At 44.3% G+C, this 22,457-nt stretch overlaps 1 long non-coding RNA gene across 1 annotated transcript; it reads left to right on the top strand.

The window, feature by feature from the left end:
* The first annotated feature begins 13,788 nt into the window (after positions 1–13,788).
* On the top strand, positions 13,789–17,548 carry LOC142578932 (uncharacterized). The gene is made up of 3 exons (XR_012827335.1): positions 13,789–14,115; positions 15,041–15,168; positions 17,200–17,548. It is a non-coding gene; the product is annotated as an uncharacterized LOC142578932 (long non-coding RNA).
* The last annotated feature ends 4,909 nt before the right edge of the window (positions 17,549–22,457 follow it).

Raw genomic sequence — 22,457 nt, 5'->3', positions numbered from 1 at the left:
GTGCGTTGTGATATTTAGATGTTTTTGAGCATCAACCTACTATGCTAAAAAGAGCAAATTCACTTTGTTGTCAGTTCCTGTTTTACCTTCCTGCCTTCCTTTGCACCACACACATCTCGTACTATGATCTCCACAGCTGGTTTAGCTACTACTGACCTTAAGGCTGGTTTTTGGCATGCTAACTACGTCCGCAGTTATATCTGTAATGACTCCTGTGTGAAGAGTGTTCGACAAGCAATGTATGATGCGACCAGGGCCTCCGAGATCGAGACGGCACGGTGGCGTCGGACGAGGAAGACGGCGCCTTTGAAACCAAATCATTAACGCAGGGAAGACGTGACATTGAAACGTGGGTAAGGCAATGTTCTAATTGAGATTCTACAGAGATGTGTTGGGCAGGTGCTGTACTATATCCAACGAAATAGTGGTGGTTCATTTCGGTGACAGAATGTGCGCCACGGGAAGATAAATGCAATCAAAGGTTGCAGAGTATCATAGGGTGATGAGATTAAATATGAGCATGGTTGAGACAAAGCAGGGTTAGTTAGAAAATATGTTGAGAAGACATTTGCACTCTAGCAGACTAAAGATAGACTAATTCTGATGAGAATGATGATCAGGCCACCTTATGATTTTGTTTGCCTTTTCGTTTGTCACTTGTGCACTATGTGCCTACGGCTCTTGTAGTTTCTAGTAAATAAGGAAAAGAAAGGGGGAATGGGTTAAAAAGAAAGAGAAAGCGTAAGGAAAAACCAGAAAGCAAAGCTTCAAAGAAGTCCATGTACTGTCCACTATTCATTTGTCGCTTTTGAAATTATTTTTTTCCCACAAATATATTTTTTCGCGACGTGATCGGACAAACCAAAGAGCCTGTAACGTTGAGTCAAGATGTCCGTGTCAATGAGCATTACGGTACGTCAAACAAACTTTTTTTTATAATGTAGATGTTTGCGCCCCCAGTACTGGCTGGCATTTCGCATAACTTTGCAATCAAGTGCGTATGACGTTGGGGTGTTGCAATGCCAATTTCTTTATATATCGATATGAAAATAAAAGAAAGATGTGTAGTCTCCCTATAATGGTGATGGGTGCTCTTAATACTACACTGTTATACACTAGAATACATATAGTAAGGAAAGGAAACGAAGCAATTGCTAATCATTGCTTGTTGAATGAATAAATAAACTGAAACTGAAACAACGTCCAAGGGCCAAAAATGCGCAGCACACAGTCATATACACATACGAACATCTAGCTATAAAAGGCAACGGCAAGTCGCACCACAATGAGTCTGTAAACAGAGTCACAAACACACACAAGCGACTGCGATGCAGTCAGCGATGAGCAGGTAAACAGAAGAGGAATGCACAGTGTTAAAATAATGCACCCACAGACATATGACATTGAATAGTGAGCTTCAGCCCAGAATATGAAAGGGTATAACATTTAATATGCGAGCACTAATAATGACAAATAATAGAAGCAAGTTGTAGTTACACTGCGCGACTATTCAGTGCAGCATCTAGTATGTACTTTCCGTGTCTTCTAAAGAACGTTCCAGTGCGCTCAATGCGTTTCGCTGCGTCATTTTCGATGGCCGTGCAATGCGCATTAATTTTTAAAAGCCACACCGTCTCACATTTTTCAAAAGCTGCACAACCTGGCCTTCACTTTGAACTAGCGAGCTAAGGAGCACGGTTGTTTCAAAATTTTATAACCGCCACATGTCTACTCAGTTTTGTTCTCGCAGAAGAAGCTGTTCTGTTCATGGATAGGTATATTCTTCATGTGGGAGTAAACAAGCAATAAGTTTCATTTTTTTTTTCGTCAGTCAGCTCCTATTTAGATGCGTCTACGCTTCGAATTTCTACAATGGGGACCCCTTTGCCGCCACAGAACGAAAACAACAGCGACATAACATTCATCCACTTCAGAAGAGAAGCGCAGTTAATGTCGAATACCTCTTTATTTTTTGTTTTACTAGCGAGGCGCACGAAACCTTTTAGCTCGCCAGGAGGATATCGATGTCCCGGGAGACCGCTTTCACTGGACTGACGGCGGGGGAAGACGGCGTTATCGTACAAGCCACCAGGGGAAAACATAACACCGACAACGCTACGGCGCCTTTTACGGAGCCTTCCAAACAGAGACTACATCACGAAGAACGACAGAAGAAGACGCTGTAACATGAAAGAATCACAAAAGGAAGAAAAAAAAAAAAGAACTGGAGCTGTCCAACGCAACCGTGTGTTGCCATCGCACACTTAAGCGGACGAAGCCATCAGCGCCCTGCCAACGCCGAGAGCTTTCCATATCAGCACCCCGTCATCGGCAGTCGCCGATAAGGACGTGTCGTCTAATTAAAGAAAATCTCATCCAACCATGCAGGAACCGCCAAGCAATCAATTCCCGCGGGAAAGCTATATCAGCACTCTGGCCTGCTTGTACAAAGCTTGCACGAGAGGTTGGTGCATGCAGGTGGTTGCGTACTTCGCAACGCCAGGCTGCTTCGTTATGCGGGGTCCTTTCATTACGTACACCGTGGCAAACTAAATCGTTCGGGCTGGTTGAAACATGCCGGCGGGTCACAACGAAGCACCATTTCTTTGATGAGTTTGCTGAAGCGCCGTTGGTGCAAACGATAAGACGCCGATCTTTGATGTTTCAGTAATGCGGCGTTATCCATGCACGCGCCCCCGCATTGCATGCTTTGGATGCGAAATTGGTTTGGCCCCATGTCTTCATTATAGATGGAATATGAACTGTTTCGAGTTGAAAGGGCCGTTTTGCTCGAAACTAAAGCCCTGTGATTTGAATTTGCGCAAGACAACCGGCTAGCCCTTTTCAGCGTCCATATTCCCCCCTTTCTCGGCTACCATTCCTCATTTCTCTTACATCACCTTCGTGTTCATCTCTTCGACTAGCAGGTTGAGTGTCTGCAATTCACAGGGTCCGCACTGTTTGTTTCGTTCTAATGAACAGATGTGTCCTTTTACAAACTTCGGGTGCTAAGTTGCGGTTTCTAATTAAAAAGACGCACTGTCGCCGCCTATGCTTGAATTTTCTTTCGCAAACCTTTTAAGGCGTTAACCAAAACTTGGCGTTAACCAAAACGTATCGTATAAGTGAGGTCAACGAAAACTTGTTGTAACGTACAATACGAGAAAAGTTGAAGGCGCCGTATTGTCCCGTAGTAGTGACGGCGAAGAAGGCAGCAAATCTGTGAATGACGAAGCTAACTTTTATTGGGCGTACCTGTCCCCACAAAAAACAGCTACACTTAAAGCACAACGATAGCGGCGAACACAGTCGGCGATTGTCAAAATCTGATGTGTCAGTCGAGTGTATCGGCTTTTTTTTATACATGAGCCATCAAGGGTTCCAGAGTAATCACTGGGGCCCATGTGTCTTCCAGAAAATTCTACGCAATTCGCGTACCACATGCAATCAGATTACACAAGCGTCGGTGACAACAAACAGCAAAAAGAACCATCGATAACATGCGAGAGACTTCTGATACACGCAGGAGCGTCCCGCGCTGAGCCATAACATTTGTTAGAGGGTGAAAAGCGGTCACCCGAAAAAGATATACAAGTAGGCGTGTCAGTATGAAAAAGCTGTAACAAATACAAAAATTTCTACGATTCAGACACTTTAAAGACTCCACAAGGAATGCACCTTATTTCTTGCTTCAAATTTTCTTCGTTCAAGTTGTCTATTCTTTATATAAACACGCAAAAATCGCTCGTAATATCGGGTCACTGATGATAAAGTTGGTACTGTGTCATAATAGTATCCCCAATCGCCATGCGACTATCTCTTCGTTGTTGTCGAACTACGAGAGGAGATAATTGAACCAGAAAGCGTTGTCTCCACGCGAATGGACAAATGTTTCGCGCGCTGCCATTTTCATGTTTTCTGTATTCATATTTCCAGTGTAGCTCTAACTTTCCAATTATATATCTCTCCGCAAACATATTCCGTTCTAAATCTGACCTGAAAAATTTGAGGCACCCTTATCTGGAGCTGGCATAATACTCTTACGTTTTCCTTTCGAGTTACGGACCCCTGCTTGAGCACGTACGAAATAAAAATTCAGCTGCACAGCTGGCGGAGATTACTTCCCGCGTACATCCGTCGACGCCAATTTGTAGCGAGCAAACTTAGCATCTGGCCAGACGGCGCGCAAAGACTGCGAACGGCGGACTTCGTTTAGTACGGCTAAACCGGCTGCACACCGCAATGACTGGGCAAGATTAAAGGAACTAGCGAAGAAGGCGCATATACATACGTTTCCTTAGATACTCCTGAAGAAAAAAAAAGAAAGAAATGATAAAGGAAAAATGACACGTTGAAACGGAAAGATAACGCTCGAGAAGATTTGAACAAAGAGAGTGCGCGGCGGGGAGCGTACTAAGAACGCGGTTGGAGTCGAGGGATTGCAAGGGACCGCTTTGGATTTCCGACGGTGTTGCTCAAACTAATTAGGAACCCCACGTGGCTTCTAACGAGCTTCTATTTCTTTCCTGTTTCTGCCTTTCATTATTCGCTGCTCTTCATTTGCGTTTTTGTAGCTGGCCTTCATTTTAACGACGCCGAAGCATAGAGATAGATGGCTGAAAGGAAGAGAGAGAGCGAAAGAAGACTACGTGCGAGAGAATTCTTAAATGGCACGTTTGACTCAATATGTACCTGAGAGGTGCGAGTGTATGTGAAAACTGTACATTAGAGAAAAAAAAAAGAAGGAAAAAGTGAAAGCAGTTACAATACAACCTTGGCTATACAGTAAGTTTCCTCTTTGCCCAGATGTTCCCAGAAAGGGCTAGGAGTTGTGTAGTACTGTCCGTCCACGCCTGTATACCCCCTCTCCCCGCTGTCTCTCTCCCTTCTTTAACTTCCCTTTTTCCCTTCCTTCAGCGTAGGGTAGCCAAGCGGACTCTTGGCTAGTTAACATCCCTGCCTTACTTATATCCGTCTCTTTCTCTCTCTCTCCTGCTCCTAGCCTACTGCTTTGAGTAAGTAATCCGCAAACGAAAAGTTTAAAGAAATAAACAAGTAAAAATAAGAGCAAGATATATATATATATATATATATATATATATATATATATATATATATATATATATATATATATATATAAATAAATAAATTCGGAGGGACTTTTACTTAAATAGTAAGAAAATAAAAAAAAGTTATCGCTCTCTCGCGATTGAAATTAGATGTAAGCATAGAATGACTACATGCAAAGCAGAATGGTTGGAGATGATACAAGCCACAATCTTAAAATCGGTATGCTGCATGTACACACAGGCCCACTCCACCCCATCTCACCACACCACACCGCGCGAACCTGTTTTGAACTGAACGTCATTGCAAGTGTCGTCTCGGCCAAACAGCTATCCGCGGTGCGCCAGACGCTACCGGCTTGGTCACGCAGCGTGGCGCCATCTATCGAGCCGGCGCCAAACCCGCGCCGAGGAACTCGCAAACAGCTGGCGTAGAACTGGCCATCGCGTTTCAGCTCCGAAAGGTGACAGTCAAGTATATCGTGCCCCGTATCTGCCTTTTGAATACAGCTTGAGCGATATTGTAAACAAACAGGACGAATTTGATAGGAATAGTTTTTTTTATAACTTTTTGAGCACCAACTAGGTAATGTAATGAGGTCCTGTACAAAGAGTTGGGGGCCATAGACCGCAGTTTCTTAATTTTTCACTGGTTGCCAGGATGTTCTCGTTCGACTGCCTGGATAACAGTTCTAGCTTTTGGCTCAAGGTCACTTGAAGGTCGACCACAGCGGGATCAAAAAGCATTTCAACCTCAACAACAGAAGCTATAAACATTGCGGTTGGGGGGTTGCAGGCCCGCAATAGCTTTCTTGTAGAGTATTTCCTCGAATACCAGATGTCCTTTCTTAGAAGGTTCAATTAAAAAAAAAAAAGCTTGCGGCAGATAGCACAATTCTAATCCTTGATGTAAATGACTCGATGAGGCAGCCATTGCTTCTACGAGAAATCAAAATGCCTAATTAAATAATTAACATAACTGCCCTAACCTGTTGTTTAATTATTTTACGGCACATATTTAAACCTATGAATTATAGACAGTCAGTTATTAAGGGGTATCGCACACGCACGCAACACACGTTTTCAGTCAGACTACCTTATATTCTAGTAAAAGGTAAGCGGAAATTCAAACTGCACATTGCTCAAGGCTGGTTGAATTCTTCGGAAGTGGCTTAGCGACCGCCTTCTCCAGGCTCTACGCGCATCAGAAACGTGTAGCTTTTCCTCCATTGATCGTCTTGACGCAGCCTTCACAAGACTAAGCTCATGCAGAAGAGGGGCACCAGCCACGCTGCGTTGCGAGTACTGCATAGTTCGTTTACCGAAAAATGGGTTACCCTTCGGCCCGACCTAAGTTATTCTACTTGCAGTCTGACGACGCCTTAAGAGACGCCTAAAGTTTCTGGCATATAAATGAAGTGCTGAGTTCATCCATGGAGTCCACATTTCAGACGTCCCTGCATATGAGCCGAGTACAGACGAACAATCAATGACAGATGTCAGTTCGACGGCTGCATTTTATACCCCAGCATGCGAAGGAAGGAAAACTCCTCTTCTGTTTCACAAACAGCATCACCAGCAGCATTACTATTTGACACTCAACAAGCTGCCACATTTAAGACAGCAAGTACACGCACTCGAAATCGGGTAATCTACTCTGCCTCCAAAGCAGCTTTGCAAACGCTAATGTAACCCTATCATCGTAGCGACAACTACTCGCTTTGGTGCGAAATTGAGAACATATTGACTCCTGCCTCGTGTTTCGGTCATGAGATCCGTTTGCAATGAATCCGAAGCCACATAGGCATAACACAACGGGAAATGAAGCAGCGGACAGAATGGATGCCGCAACGCTTAATGTTAAATACACCAATATGATTTGTTGCATGCGACGCCGAAACAGCAACTCAAGCATTGGGGCGCAAATAATAAAAAACCAAGTACCTTAATGAGCGTACAAAATCGTCTCTTTCGCACAACGTACACCTTTTGTTAAGCTTCTTACCAAACCTCAAAATAGAACGGCCTTTAGATAAGCTCTTATATATATAGAGTTTGAATGTCTGGAAGTGGCGCACACAGGCAGTTCTTTTTATATCGTGTACGGAAATGACCATCTTCATCTTGCCTACATTGCAGAACTGCGTACATTCAGTACAACATATCCTCACTGACTGTCCGCAAGTCGACCAGATTCGGGAGACACTTCAAGAGCGTCTTGACCTCTTAGGCAAGGGTGAAAGAATTGCTCAGACCTGTCTCTATAAACAAGAATGGCTCGCGAAGGGGAACCTTATGAACACCAGCAGTTCGCTACGGCGTTTATACACGGCGCGTCGCGTTCAGTGTGGCAAGCGCTTCGGTACTCCTTTTCAAGAAAGTGAGCGAACTCTCTCAAAGTGTGTTAGGGCAGCAGCGGAATGCTAATTAACTTCCCGCAAAGCTTTCTCTGCATTGGAGACTTCATCAGAAACTCGTTCACCCAGGATGTTCACAGATTTTAACGTGAGCTCGTAACTTTCAAGACTTCCCCGACGATGGTTTGATTAAAACACTTCACTGCATCTGGACACACAACTGATTTCTTTTCTCCTAAACCAGTTTTAACCAACTACGTTTAGACCCGAGTGTGCGCCATAAAGTTTTGGATCGTTTTATCGAGTCTACGTGGAACTAATGGTATTCACTTCGTTGTTTCAGGATTTATTATCCTTTATCTTTTGCTTTCTTGAAAAAGTTATGCTCAGGTTAACGTACAAGATATTTATGATCGTGTGAATAACTCACGGTGGAGCTTCGCATCTTAAGCTTCCATAGTGAGCCTTCTTAGCCTGGCCTCCCTTTCCTTTACCATGTTTTTTCAAGTACGCCTTGAAATATAATTTAAGAATGTAATTTTCTCTCCATCGCTCTCTGCACTAGATGCGGCTTAGCCTGCAGCTATTCTCTTTGTTATGGAACGGTGAAATATTATCGGAAGTGTTAGACTCATTGCGCCATTATTGTTGAATAGTGCGCTCTAAGACTACGAACGAAGAAGGGAATTTCTCCAGGCGCGACTTCTCGTAGTACTCTAACATCTCGCTGAAAAACGGGATTGAAAACAGTTTGGAATTATCAAAAAGAAAAAGAAAGGAGCGCAGGGACGGATAGATTTTGCTAAGCCCCATTTTGTTAAATTTACGCATATACACTGTCAACTCCAGGGCCGTTCATCTTTCCACTTTCCCTCGGAGGAGTAATAAGAAAGGAAAGTGTGAATCTCTGTAAAGAAGCCACAGACAGAATGTTACAGGGTAGTCGCCATCAAAATGCTTTGAAAGCCTCATTTAAAAGTTTATGGGAAGCTCGACTGAAGAACAATGCCTTGAATAGTGTTTGTTCATGTCATCCACTATTCATTTCTTTTTTTGTTAGAAAGGTACTACGTCTGGAAGAGTTCTTTTTTTTTTGCATCAGCTTCCTCTTTTTCAGAGAACTTCGACCTGCTTTGAAGTGAGAAGAATGTATCAAGGAGACTTCAGAGCCTCGGAAGGTTTCTTTCTTTTACGTTGGCTTGCACTTTGTTCGTCCAGAAAGCTGTACTACGGCACGCGAAGAGTTTCTTGATCTTTTTCGGCCTTCAATATCTCGGACAGCTTTCCTCTGCTGGTCTCTCACGGTCTGTTTTCGAAGTAGCTTAAAGCAGAATTTTCCTCGGGAAACGGGAGCATCGAGTGAGTACGGGAAATACAAGAAGTAAGAAATCGTTAAGTTTTGCGGAGACCCTTGGCGCAGAGTAGTCGGCGTTGTTTGGACTCGTGTGGAATCGGAGCCCCGTCGATCGGCTAATGGACCGTAGAGTCCTCGAGGACGAAGAAACACAGTGCTTCGGCCAAGCACTTGCAAGACTCGAGCGAATACATTCTCGACAAACTGCGCCCGTCGACAGTGTGGCTGAAGAAGGACCCTCATGTGGCGTTGGAACCGAATGTCAGAATGGATACTTTTCGAAAACAACCCTAGGCGCCGGATCCGGAAGAGAAAACAGAAAAAAGAAGAAAAGAGAAAGACAATCGTCAAGCCCTGCGGGTTTCTTAAGAGTCAGCGAAGACTATACCCGTTTAAAGGCGTTACTTAACGAAATACGACCGCGTGATCGGAGAAGCGGGGTAAAGTCACTGATGTTTCGTTGAAATCGTGGCAGCAGTATGTGATTGCTGGAGGGAATAAAGCGAGCTTTCTTTGCTTCTTTTCTTTACAGCAAGTATATAGCGGTTTAGATTGTCGGAATCTAACACCATTATCGTTGTAATTAGCGGCTCATGAGGAGAACGCTACCTTGTAATGCCATAAGCGTGTTGTGCGTGATTTCACTACAAGTCGGTTTTCTAAACAGAATATTGTATGTGCATAATGCTTACAGGGGCATCTGTGTACAAGACCTTCCTGCTGAGAAAAAGAGTAACAGGCACTGCAATCAATCAATCAATCAATCAATCAATCAATCAATCAATCAATCAATCAATCAATCAATCAATCACGCCTTTTTTATCATAACATTTAAATATGAAAGTAATGGGGTATGAACTCATTCCTTAATTTTCGCAGTGGCATCTGTGTAACGAGCACTGGGATTTTTGTTTTGTACATACCTAGATGAGCGTACCTAGATATGACGTAATGGGATGTGACGTACCTTCAGACCCAGCACACTTTATAAGTGGCTCTCGGGCGTAGCGACTGCCGGCAACTTCTGTAAGGATATAGGTCCGCCACCAGCAAACAATACTCCTCCACCTACTTGACCTCATCCAATGGAGGTGATCACGCAACCAGATTAAAGACAAAAAGAGGCAACATAAATTGGTAGTCACGAAAGAACTTGAATCCTAGTCCTTTGAGTCGGAACACAGAGGCTATTGCCGCTCCACAAAGGAGCATGAAGCATCAAAAACATCCCAAATAAAAAAAGAATGAACACCTATTAATGAATTTATTATTATTATTATTATTATTATTATTATTATTATTATTATTATTATTATTATTATTATTATTACTACTACTACTGCTGTCAAAGTGCTTCTACTCGAAAATGAACGGCTTATTTAACTGCCAATTCTGACCTTTCTTAGAAAAACCGCTTGAGAGAAACTTCGGATTACATATTCTTCTGTTCCGCACAGCCCCCTGTTGCGTTTCGCCTGCGACGCGCGGTTTTGCCGGCGCGACTGCGGCGGGGCGGCAGACATTTTGGCCCGTTCGGCGTCGCCGCAACGCTCCCCGCCAGGCGTTTCCAGGCGTTTCCAGGCGCGACTGCGGCGGGGCGGCAGACATTTTGGCCCGTTCGGCGTCGCCGCAACGCTCCCCGCCAGGCGTTTCCAGGCGTTTCCAGGCATGTTCCGATGCCACGTGTCTTCATGTGCGTGTGTGAGTGTATGTGCCATTGTGCCCGAACGGCGGCGATGCGACAGCAGGGGGTCACCCTCTCCTCCCAGTCTTTGTGCCCGACCGGCGGCGCTACGACAGTGTGCGTCACCATTAGCCCATTGTACAATCACGTGCTCGTCTATTGAGGGGTTCCTTCTTGCCCTCAACTGCGAGAGTATAAAAACAGCTGCCCCCGGACGCCAAAAAGGAGGGCTCCGATTTCTTCTGTTGAGTAAAGTGCTCTCCCGTCTCTCTACTTCGGTCAACCTGACCGCCAACTCTTTGCGATGTTAAAATAAACAAGTTGTTTTGTTGTTACCAGTCGACTCATGCTTTGCCGCGCCACACTAAACATTTTTACACCCTTATGGGTGTTAATAGGGGTGCTCTCGGCATTTACACCCATGCCCACACCCTTTTAGCACCCTTTTCGGCCAAAGCACCCTATCACAAGGGTGGATACCACACATAAGGTGTGACTTTGCTCAAAGAAGGGTGTTAAATCGACGCCTGAAGGGTGTTGAACGTATTGATGCATAAATCTGAGTAACGTGTACACGTCCACGCATTGAGCAATGTGTGTATGTATTGCATTTTTAATGCGAAAGCGTTTCATGGCCTTTCAGGTAGGAAAGGTGGCGTTCTCCGCAACAACAATCCATACGGGACCCTGCTCATGCCAATCTTGTCATTTCCCTTGAAGGCATTCAGAAAGCATTTAGAACCGCGCCGCCCGTTTTATTCTCTCAAATTATTCACTTCATTCTAGCGTCACGTCCATGAAAAGAACACTAGGTGAACCTGACCTTTGGTTACGTCGCAAATACTTTCGTCTCTGTCTTTTTCATAGAATATGCTAATTTAACCCTTCCCGTAAAGAAAATCTTTTCACCACACCAAGTTCTCGTCTCGCATCGACCATCAACACAAAATTGATGTGCCATTCTTCCTTTTTGCCAAGAACAGCCACTGAATGCAACCGCCTTCCCGCCTCAACAGTCTCAATTTGTGACACCACTAATTCAAGGTCACCGTTCAAATTATCTTATGGTTTGATTTTCTATTTTTGCGCTGCAATGCAATTATTGCATATTTTCACCACTTCTTTCTGTTGTGCCTACTAGGCCTTGAATGTATATAATAAATAAATAAAATGTGAAGTCATCGCCGTCTTGTATGACGTCAGTAGTGATACAGAAGGTAGTAAATACAACAACGTTAAGTATGAGCAATTATGGGTAAATAATGTGAAATAATGTGAATAATGGTGGAATAAATTGCATTAAGGTTCGTACAAACTATAGCACGGTGGATTACGGGAGATTAAGGTAGTATTGTGAAGAACACGTGACAATGTATGAACTAACGTATTATGGTCACGTGACAATTGCAAGTGTAGATAGGTGAAGCGATGAAGTTTTCCCATTCCTAAGTGACTGTCGATATTTCTTCAAGGATTCTGATGTTACTGGCATGACGGCCACTCCAAAAATGTATCATCCAGAAAAAGAACGCCCTTTCACTTACAATTCCATTATCATTATTTTTCGTGCTCACAGGAATATTAACATGCAATTAAACACTTCTAGAAAAACTGCAGTAGCAGAGCGAAAACACGAGAGCAACTTGCGCAATTCTGCACTAATATTTCGGTGCCCTTAATAGCCCAACAAAAAGTGGTGAAATGGAAGAAGCTGTTTGGATACATTGCTGAACAAACAGGGACGGGCTGTTGGACGAGCCTCTGCTGTACAATGGCATCAACATACAATTTGCATGGTGAATCCATAAAGAAGACTTATAGAGGCGAGATCACGTTGGAAGTTCTCAAACCCGAATTTCCACGTACCTTGCCTAATTCATTCAGAGGCTTACTAAGCTACTGATCTGCTTTCTAAGTGCTTCCTCAAATACAGCTTGTAAGGCTGAGCCTATATATTAAGGGCTGGTGTCGTCAAAGCTGTAATTTCTTATCCAGAGCATACGCACTTGCAAACGCAGTCTTCAGTCTCCTCATGAATGTTTACGCGTCGCTGTCGCACGACCAAGATGTGAGCATCTTTATCGAGCCATGATATCGCTGAAACTACGCTGTGACCTCGCAAAGTTGCTTCGTTCGGACGCAGCGAATAATCTAATCGCACCAGCAGAAGAGCGCCGATCGTCTCGCTCACGGTCCCGATTTGTGTACTGTACCCTCAGTGATGCAGCACAGACTGCGCCCCCCACCCCAAAATAAAATGCCCCGCACGAAACGTAGTAGTAACTACCCGCCTCACCGCTCTAGTTAAAGACCACAACGAAGCAGCAGCAAACAGGCGGCCATGCGAGCAAGCAAACCTGTCAGAATAAACGTTCAATTTGCGCGGCCACCCCATGCCCAATGAAAAGCGACCGGAAGTGACGGCCGACGCTGTACCATCACTTCGGCGCGCGGCAGGACGGGAAGGCGGAAGCTGCGCCATCATGCTCGTTTTCGCGTGCGTTCGCGTCGCGCGCTGTGCGAAGTAATTTTAAACGTGTAATTAGTTTTGCGCGCGGGGTAGAAGAAGATGTGGCCCATGCTTTGTGTATTACTCGTGCCCCACTTCAAAGCAAAGCGTTCGTACGCACTGGAAGATGGATCCACGAAGGCTGAAACGAGAAGTTGCAACGTGCCCGGTCGGTAGTACTGGCATGATGGAAGCTTTCAGGCAAGTGCCCGTTTATTTGGTATTTGTTTTGTTCGCTTTAGTAATATCTCACTGTGATCTCGTAGCATAATTCATAATTCGCTAATGTAAGAGCAAGAGCAGCTGCACTCCTACTAGGGCAAGTTAACTACCTCGATCGCGTCCCGTGTGACTAATGTTTGTCAAATCTACATCGGGCGTGGTGCGCCTGCATAGTTACGCTTTGTTTCTGAGCGCTTGAACGTTCATTGATGTGATTCTCTTGTGCGTTCAGCGCGGCTGCTTGTAATACGGTCGTTCGCACTTCAGTTAAATGTGGTCGACCACTTTTGCGTCGCGTAGAAAAAGGACTGGCCTAGCCACCTTTCGAAGGAACCGGCGCGGTATTGGTTCTCCCTGATGCGGTCGCGTGCTGCTGTTGCTGCTTGCCGGACGCCTTCAGCATTTTTTCGGCTCGCTTTGTCTGTGCGTGTGCGCTTGCTCGCGCTCGGCTTGATTTGTGTGTGCGTGCGTGCGTGTGTGCGCTCATCTCAGCTCGCTGTGTGTGCGTGCGTGCGCGCGCGCGCGCGCGTTCAGCACATGCCGGTTTGTATGGGCCGGCGTGTTTGCGCGTGTCTAGTGCGTACGTGTTTTTGAGTGTGTTGTCTGTGGGTCGCTGTGTGTGCGTGCACGTGTTAGCGTGTCTGCCTGCATGCATGTATGTGTGCTTGTTTGTGTTCATCAGTGTGCGCGTGCGCGCTGTTGTGTCTGCGCTTTGAGAGTGCGTATACTCGTGTGTGCGTGTGGGTGCGTTTTGTGTGCGTGCGTGTGTATTGCATGAGGCCGGTAGAGTTTTACTCGCAATAAAACTCTTCCGATTTGGTGCAGCGAATGTTCCCGCCTGAAAGCCGAGTTTGGTTTCGAGCCACCCTGGACAACTGCTGTAGAGGCGCCGTTTCTCGGGAGGACCAGTGGGAAGGCGCCAAGTATACGCTTCGTCCTTTTTCCTCCCATGCACTGATAAATCAATAGCCTTGTTTTTTATTGTGAAAGGAACGGTACATCCAGAGCATAAATAAATGATTAAGAAATCTGGTAGTGTGTTTTAAAGACGTGGATTTCCCATTAGCCCACATTTCTTTTGATGCAGACAACCGCTGAAATTGTTAGCGGCAGGTTATTCGAGACGTTCTACGTATATAGCAATTGTCTTCAGGAGCTTTAATGAATTTTGAAAATTTGAAGCGTTGTGCTTTAGAGGTATCATATACAAGCTTTAGGTCTCCGAGTAATTTGCATGCCCTTCGAGAGCTGTCGCCTATAGCCCTATTGAAATTCGTAACTACAGTTTGGAGCACTGGGGAAGCTAGAAGGCTTGTCCTGGCTCTCGAGAAAGTGTTTAAGCTGGTGGTGTAGGTTGAGGAGCTTGGGGTTGGTAACACAAAGGATTTTTTATGCCTTAGCAGTAGGAGTGACACAGGATAAAAAAAATGTATGTGTGTCAAGCACAGGAAGCTGCTCATATTGTAGAAGCATGTGTGTGCGTGTGTGCGCCCATGCATGCGTGCGTGTGTGTGAATTCTCTCCTCAAAAGGGAGTATGTGTGTAAGTGAGCTATTTCATTGCTGGTCTGTTTGCCAAGAATTGGCAAGAAAACACAATAATCAATTTAACTTGAAATAATAAACTTCAAAGCATACTGGCGACAGCAGCATACAAGCATGCAGCTGTGTGACAATCTTAATGCATGACTGCAACATCTGGAAGGAGGCTTGCTTCTTCAGTAAGCAGCACAAAGTCCATATTCTTGGCTTTTCTCGTTGAAACCAAAACGAGGCTCATTGCCAATGATCTTGTCTTTTGCTCTAATAGCATTTGTTCATCTTGTACTTAGAGCGTCGTTTCTCGCAGGTCATGCAGATGGTAGCAGCAATTTCACAATGCCCAGCCTTGGCGCCCCCCATCAAGAGCAAGCCACTTGCGTTCGCCTTCAGACAGATGGTTAATGTCTTCTTGAAAGCGGTTGAGAAGACAACATTGTAAGTAGATATAGTTGTGTAGTGTAATATAATAAGTCAAGTTATAATTTAAAACTCAGGCTCCTTGGCCGCCTAAGCTTGATATGATGTGCAGTTGTGTGTGGTTGTAAATATTGCCGATGGTACAGTCCATACTGCAGGTATGACTGCTGATCCACAGTATACATTTGCATTTTCTTGATGGTCTTTCATAATGAGGATTTTCTTTGTGCAAGAATATTCACAGAATGCCGGGGCATTGTAGCATCATATTCTTTATTGTGCATTCACTGCTAATTTCGTATGACCTTCCTGCTACCAATTTATTTGCAGGAAAGGAATATTTGTTTACTCTCTGCAATGAGCTTGTTATTTGCTCATTGCATTACACTCTTCTACCGTTAATTTATTCCCATATAATTATCAAAACCTTGAAATTTCAGCTGTTTTTATTTTGAATACAATATCAAAATCAAAATGCACCGGATTGCAATCTAGACTGCAAGGGATTTGAAGAAATTACAAGAAACCAGGACCTCTCGAGAGCGTTAAAAAAACGTTTCCGCAGGTAATGTGCTTAATTGTACTGAGCTAGCTGCTCACGAAAATTGCAAGCATATTTCATTTCACATAGTTTTGCAGGATATAGCAGGCCTATCATAGTCTCTGAGCACAACCTTACCTCATTTGCATCATGAAAATGTCTCGTGCTGAATTTGGGACAAGTTTTGAAAAATGAATGTATCATAATTTTGAAACTACACAAAGTATTGGTTGAGGCTAGACAGTTTTCAAACAACTTGACCATGTTGAACTTAGCCATTACAGGACGGAAAAAAAAACATGCACAGGAGCACCCATTCAATGAAATGTGATGCTTGTGGTTATTTTCCACATGCAAAATGTACTTTTAAGCGAGAGAGGGCAGGTAGCCAATTTACAACCATTGTGACTCATGCGGGTAGTAGCAACACAGGATGAGAAATGGTTGTGTCTCTGAGGTTCATTGAATATGTGAAAACTCATATACAGTACACCCCCCCCCACCCCCGATGAGGGGTAACCGTGCAATACGTTTTGGGCAAGAAAAACGATTGTTCTAGGAGACAAGAAATTTCAGGCTCTAGTTGAGAGGCTACAGAAAGAAGGACCATGTAAATAGTCACAGATTAACATAAACTGCATCGGAGTGGCATCACAGTTTAGAGCATGAAGTGGGAGCAAGAGGAAGGATCATAAGTTTAAATAAGGGAATACTACTTGTCAGTGCATTGCCAAGCTAACCCATTGAAAGAAGGGGGCGTGCTCTAAGAAAAATAGTTGATCACACATGCTAAATTTTCGAGGAAAGTATGCCAAAATGCCCATTCTTACTAAATTAATAAATAAGAAATACACGATAAATTTTAGGATGCAGAAAGTGTCTAATAAACTGCATTGTAGAGTTGGATATTGTTGGGCTGGATGCATGTATTTCAGGGCAAATGAGAATGCCAGTGGTGATTCCCTCATTTTCATTTTGTGTGCACACTCTGTAAAACAGTTCTCTTTGTCTCCTAGTGTAATAATGTTGTGTAAAAACAGTCATTTTTTAATGCCTTGTGCATTTAACTCTTAATGTGCCATATCCCGTAAGCTTCTCACCTGCAGTACTTATAAAGTGTAATGCAGATATATTGCAGATTTCATAATGTCAATTTTGTATTAAGGTCACATACACACTCTTGGACAAATGTCTGTTGTTGAGAGATGTCATTGGTAGTCTTTAAACTTTATTCACTCTTATTTTCTATGGTGAAAAGGCTACTGTAAATTTATGTTTTTGCTGCTGTATGTACCTTGTGTTCACAATGACATAGTGGTTTAGCATTCACAGTAACATGCAATTCCTTAATTTGCGAAATAGAAACTTCTCCTACCTTTCACTTGTCTTGCCCAGTTGCCTGAGTGGTGCATTCTGCCCAGTCACATTAATTATCATTTTTCCGCAAAGTACGTGTGTAATTGCACGGGCTGAATTCTCATGATTCTCTTCTTATTTTGCTAATGCAGGATGCAAGATTCCAGCAATGCCATGCGCTGCATTTATTGGTCAAGATGCTCAGAGAATGGAGTCCCTGCACCTCGTGGTTAACCGTGAACATTTCTTTTTCTTTTGGAAAGCTAAAGGCCATTTGCTGCATCACTTGCATTTTTGCAGCTCAGATGTGTACTATATTTTTCTAATTTTGAATCAATATTGGCTGTTCAGTATAAAAAATGACGTACAGCGTGAAGGACAAGGACTGCGAGAGACACACTCCACTGACTTTCAACAATATTGTATTGCGTTGCCACATCGTGTGTGTATACACAGAGGGGTCATGCGCAGAAAATGAAAGCCAGTCGCAAGGGGTGTTCTAACCGCAAGTCATTGTAAAAAGAACATGGTCACTTGAAAAAAAAAAACATCACAATTTCTATCTGTTTAGATACAAAATTTCACTAGGGGTCAGCGTGATAGAGGGGCCACTAATGCACACACTACCCAGTTTTCTGGTGAAATCAGCTTCAATAATTTACTGAGTGAGCTGTGTCTCGCTGAAACTTCCGTATCTTAAAGAGGGGCATGCAGCCGCAGTCCCGGCAATGAATGCCCAAGTGGCCTTGAACAGTGTTATTGACGTTGTTATAGTGCTCTCTTAAACGATCATTTAGGCGCCTGCCTATCTGTACAATATATTTACTGCCTCAAAATGGGAATTTGGGAAACCACATTCGTTGCACACATCGCAAAACGTTTTCTGTGCCCGGCAGAGCAACAACTCTGACGTGATTCAGGCGCGTTTACACACTTACAGAGCCTTGCCAGCTTTTCCGGGGCTGAGAAAAGGACTGCGATTTCTGTAGGTTCCCTAATCTTTTTTAGCCTATGGGAGACATCATGAACATACGGTAGCACTGCAAACCTGTGTCTTTCAACCGGCTAGTTCCTTGACCGAGCGCGCTCATCATGTTTTGTGCACTTCAGAAGCTGTTCCGCTATGCCTGAAATTAAGGCCAAAGGGTAGCCAACCCAAGAAAGGCAATCAGCCTGTGCAGCAACGCTATGTTGCATCTCGTGTGAGCAAGATTTATTGAGGCTGTTAAGGAGGCAAAGCTTTACAATATCTCATTTGACTTTGTTGGACAGACAGGCAGGCGCCTAAACAATCATTTAGGAGAGCACGATAACAACGTCCATAACACTATTCAAGGCCACTTCGGCATCCATTGCTGGGACTGCGGCTGCGTGCCCCTCTTTGAAGGTACGGAAGCTTTAGCGAGACACAGGTCATGCGGGAAACTATAGAAGCAGATTTCACTAGAAAACTGGTTAGTGTGTGCGTTAGTGACCCCTCTATCGTGCTGACTCCTAGTGAAGTCTTGTATCTCAACAGATAGAAATTATAATGTTTATTTTTTTCAAAGGGCGATGTTCTTAGTACAGTCACTTGCTGTTAGACACCCCTTGTGACTCATATTCTGCGCATGCCCGCTTTTGTACAAATACACATGATGTGGCAACATAATTAAATATTGTTGGAAGTCAGCGCAGTCTGTCATCTCGCAGTTCTTGTCATTCAAGCTGTACGTAATTTTATCTCATTAATTGCAAACTATCCCAAGAAACTACCCTTGTTCAGTATAATTATAATGTTTGATACGGCCATTTGCTGGCAAATGTTAACAGTGTGATATTTAACTTGAACTTTTGCATGACTGCCTATGCCTGTGTTCTTTTAGTAACCAGAGTATGGCTAATTTATTAAACCATATTTGCTAATTTGCATGCTCACATGCTATAGCATGCCTTAATCTTGAATTACTGCATCTAAGTGCAAATAATTTAGAAATTTACTATGTATTTTAAAACACTGTCCACATTTTGTGCTCAGCAAAATCGTTTAATCAAGAGTGGTTTGTTTTTTCAGGCCTCCTACTGCACTTTGCACCCAGGCAATAGTAGATGTGGAATATGCACTCTTTTGATTTATAGTAAGAAAAGAACCTATTTTCAAACTACATATTGTATATGTACCAGTGCCTTAGAGTTACAAAGCAAAAATTTATAGAAACTGGTATTGTAGTTAGAAAAACCGCTACACAGCACCTTTAGCCCAGAGAACTCTCGTTTCACAAAAGAGGACAAACTATGTAGGCACTAAAAAATTCTGCGTATTTTTTGTGCTCAAGTAATCTTGTTGGAAATAGAAAATTAGCAATAAGGCTTCTGGCATAAACCTCACTTAAAGCATGTCTATGCTTGGAAAGTATTGTTTCAGTCTGAAAAATGTTGGCCAGTTATGCTTTACATCGACTTTCCAAACTTTTCATAATGCTTTGCGATTACATTAGTGTACAAAATAACACGTGCCTTTGTGCGTTTGCTCTGCATTTCAATTGCTTCCCTAATTCACCTTTGCAATATGCCTTTTTTTAAGGCATCAAAACTGGAATTTTCATTCACTGGAGCCTAATACTAAAAATTTATTCCTTTATGTGGCCCAAAACACTGCGAATCAACCCAGGCTCTTTCAGTGCCGCTATACATAGTTTCTTCTCTAATAACAGATTTGATCAATACATATATTTTAGGTACCTTTGTGGGGAATGTACATGTTCTTGTACTTACCGATGTGTTTGGTGATTGTGCATGTTTATATTTCATGTGATTTATGTATATGTTGTACTCTGTATTCCAGCATGCAATAAATATATTTGCGTTTTCTTGAAAATGCAGCATATATCTTACCAGTCTGTGTTGCATATTATTTGGATATGGAAATCGTGATGACCTTGGTGTTGATATACATGCTCAAAAGTGTCAAGTTTGCTAGGTTGTATTTGTGCAGCGAAGACAGGTTTTCCAATATACACCATGAATTACTAATATGTAATGTGATCCACACGTATAGGTGTTGTGTATGCCCATCGAAGCTTCAAGGCCGGCTGTTCGACAGTGCGTTTGGTAGCCGAACTTGAACCTTCTGGCACACGCAATAGTTGCGCGAGGATCGCTGTACATAGTAGTAATTGAAGGCGTGTACTGCCGAATCTGCCTTCCATACACGCTAGAAATAAAAGGGTGTACACCCTTCCAACACCCACACAGATGGGTGTTAATTTGGACGAGCACCCTTACACCCTAAATTTATTTTGCTGGACACCCTTCCTTTAGGGTGCTATAGTGGCACCCCAACTGTAGGGTGTAGACAACAGCACCCTTAGGGTGTTCGTCTGGCGACAAACTGATTTACACCCTTAAGGGTGTTAAAATGTTTAGTGTGCGGGACCTTCGGATGCTTCCAGTTGTACCCCAGGCCGCCAGGCCAACGCTACCCTTGGGGCTTGCGACCCAGGTACAACCACGGGCGTCAGCGCCGAGTTCCCAACAACCGATGCCATCGGTGGGATCCAAACAACTGTCTGCCAGCGGTGAGATCGCGACAACGGAGGCCAGCAGCGAAGAGATGCAGTTGACTGTATGCTGAGCAGCTCATCGACGATCCGGGAGCAGTGCAACGAGCCCTGTGTGATGACTGGTTGCCTGCAGCGGAACGACTGCGCGGGACTCTTGGCTGCGAGGTTTGGTGAGTGCGGGACTTTCTTCTTCTGAGCTTTGCCAGGCTTTTGTTAGTGTCAGAAACAGAGCTGGTAATTGTGGTTGTCGTTGCTGCCGGGTTAGTTTGCGGCAAGACAATAGTAAGCAGTAGAGAAAGCAGCATTCAGAGCAGCCATGGATTTGAAGTCGTTGCGCAAACCGAAATTGTTGGAGCTTGCAAGAGAGTTGGGTCTGGATGTCTCAGACAAACTAAGAAAACCTGAACTGCTAAAGGCTATTCTTGAGTTAGAGGCTGAGGATGACGAGCTGTCGGAATGCCTTGAGACTATTGAGGAGAGGTCAAAACGACAGGAGCGCGAACTTAAAGAGCAAAAAGAGAAACAGGAGCGCGAACTTAAAGAGCAGAAAGAAAAAGAAGAGCGCGAACACGCTTTGGAAATGAAGCGTCTTGAGATAGAGATGGAACGCGCTCGTAATGGAAGTCAGGCACACGGTGCAGGAGAACGCGTATTGTTCAAAATGACTGACCTGATGCGGCCGTTTAAGCTTGGAGGACATTGGTTTGTTCCTGGTTAACTTTGAGCGAACGTGCGAGAAGCAGGGGTTCTCTCGGGAAACGTGGCCACAGCGCTTGCTCACTTTGTTACCCGGCGAGGCGGCCGACGTAGTCGCTCGCTTGGATAGAGAGGAGGCAGAGGATTTCGACAAAGTAAAATCGAGTCTGCTAAAAAAGTACCGGCTGTCTGCGGAGGCGTTCCGTCGGAAGTTTCGGGAAAATGAGAAAGGCAAGAATGAGTCATATACAGAGTTTGCCTACAAGCTAATGTCAAACATGCAGGAGTGGCTCAAAGAAGAGAAAGCGTTTGGTGACCACGATAAAGTTCTACAGTGCTTCGGGCTAGAACAGTTTTATAGTCGGTTACCGGAGAACGTGCGGTACTGGGTCTTGGATAGGCCAGACGTTTGTACGGTGGCTAAAGCCGCTGAGCTAGCCGAGGAGTTTGTGACGCGTCAGGCTCGCGGAGCTAAGGACGGTCAAAAGGGTGAATTTGGCTCGAAGTTTGAGAGGCCGAAGTTCACACCCATGAGAGCAAAGGGGAACACGCGTAGTGCGGATGCGAGTGGAAGCAGTGCGACCGAACCTAAGGAGACGGCGGCAGCCGAAGCCGAACGCAGAAAGCGGTTCGAGATGAGGCAAGCGCGCGTTTGTTATACGTGCCAGAAGCCGGGTCACTTTTCGGCGCAGTGTCCGGAAACAACACCAAAAGTTGTGTTTTTTTCAATAGGCAGCACTGACGAGAACATGAAGCTTCTCGAGCCTTACATGCGAGACCTCCTCGTGAACGGGAAAGAGTGCCGGGTGCTTCGCGATTCCGCAGCTACGATGGATGTAGTTCACCCGTCTTACGTAGAACCCCATATGTTCACGGGCGAGTGCGCATGGATCAAGCAAGCCGTGGAAGCTCATAGCGTGTGTCTGCCAGTAGCAAAAGTGCTTATTGAAGGACCTTTCGGAGCGCTTGAGACGGAGGCGGCAGTGTCATCTATGCTGCCCCCCCAGTACCCGTACCTATTTTCAAACAGGTCCGATCACCTCCTGCGCGAGAAGGGGCTTTTGTTTGGTGAAGCTAGTGTTCAGGCCTTAACCAGATCGAAGGTTCGGGAGCTCGCTGCAAAGGCGGTAGTTGCGGGGCCGACGTTATCAAACAACGAAAAAGGGTCAGAG

This window comes from Dermacentor variabilis, chromosome 4 (genome assembly GCF_050947875.1).
Source record: "Dermacentor variabilis isolate Ectoservices chromosome 4, ASM5094787v1, whole genome shotgun sequence".
NCBI lineage: Eukaryota > Metazoa > Arthropoda > Arachnida > Ixodida > Ixodidae > Dermacentor > Dermacentor variabilis.
The sequence above is the reverse complement of the archived record's forward strand: the minus strand, read 5'-3'. Positions and strand labels throughout refer to the sequence as shown.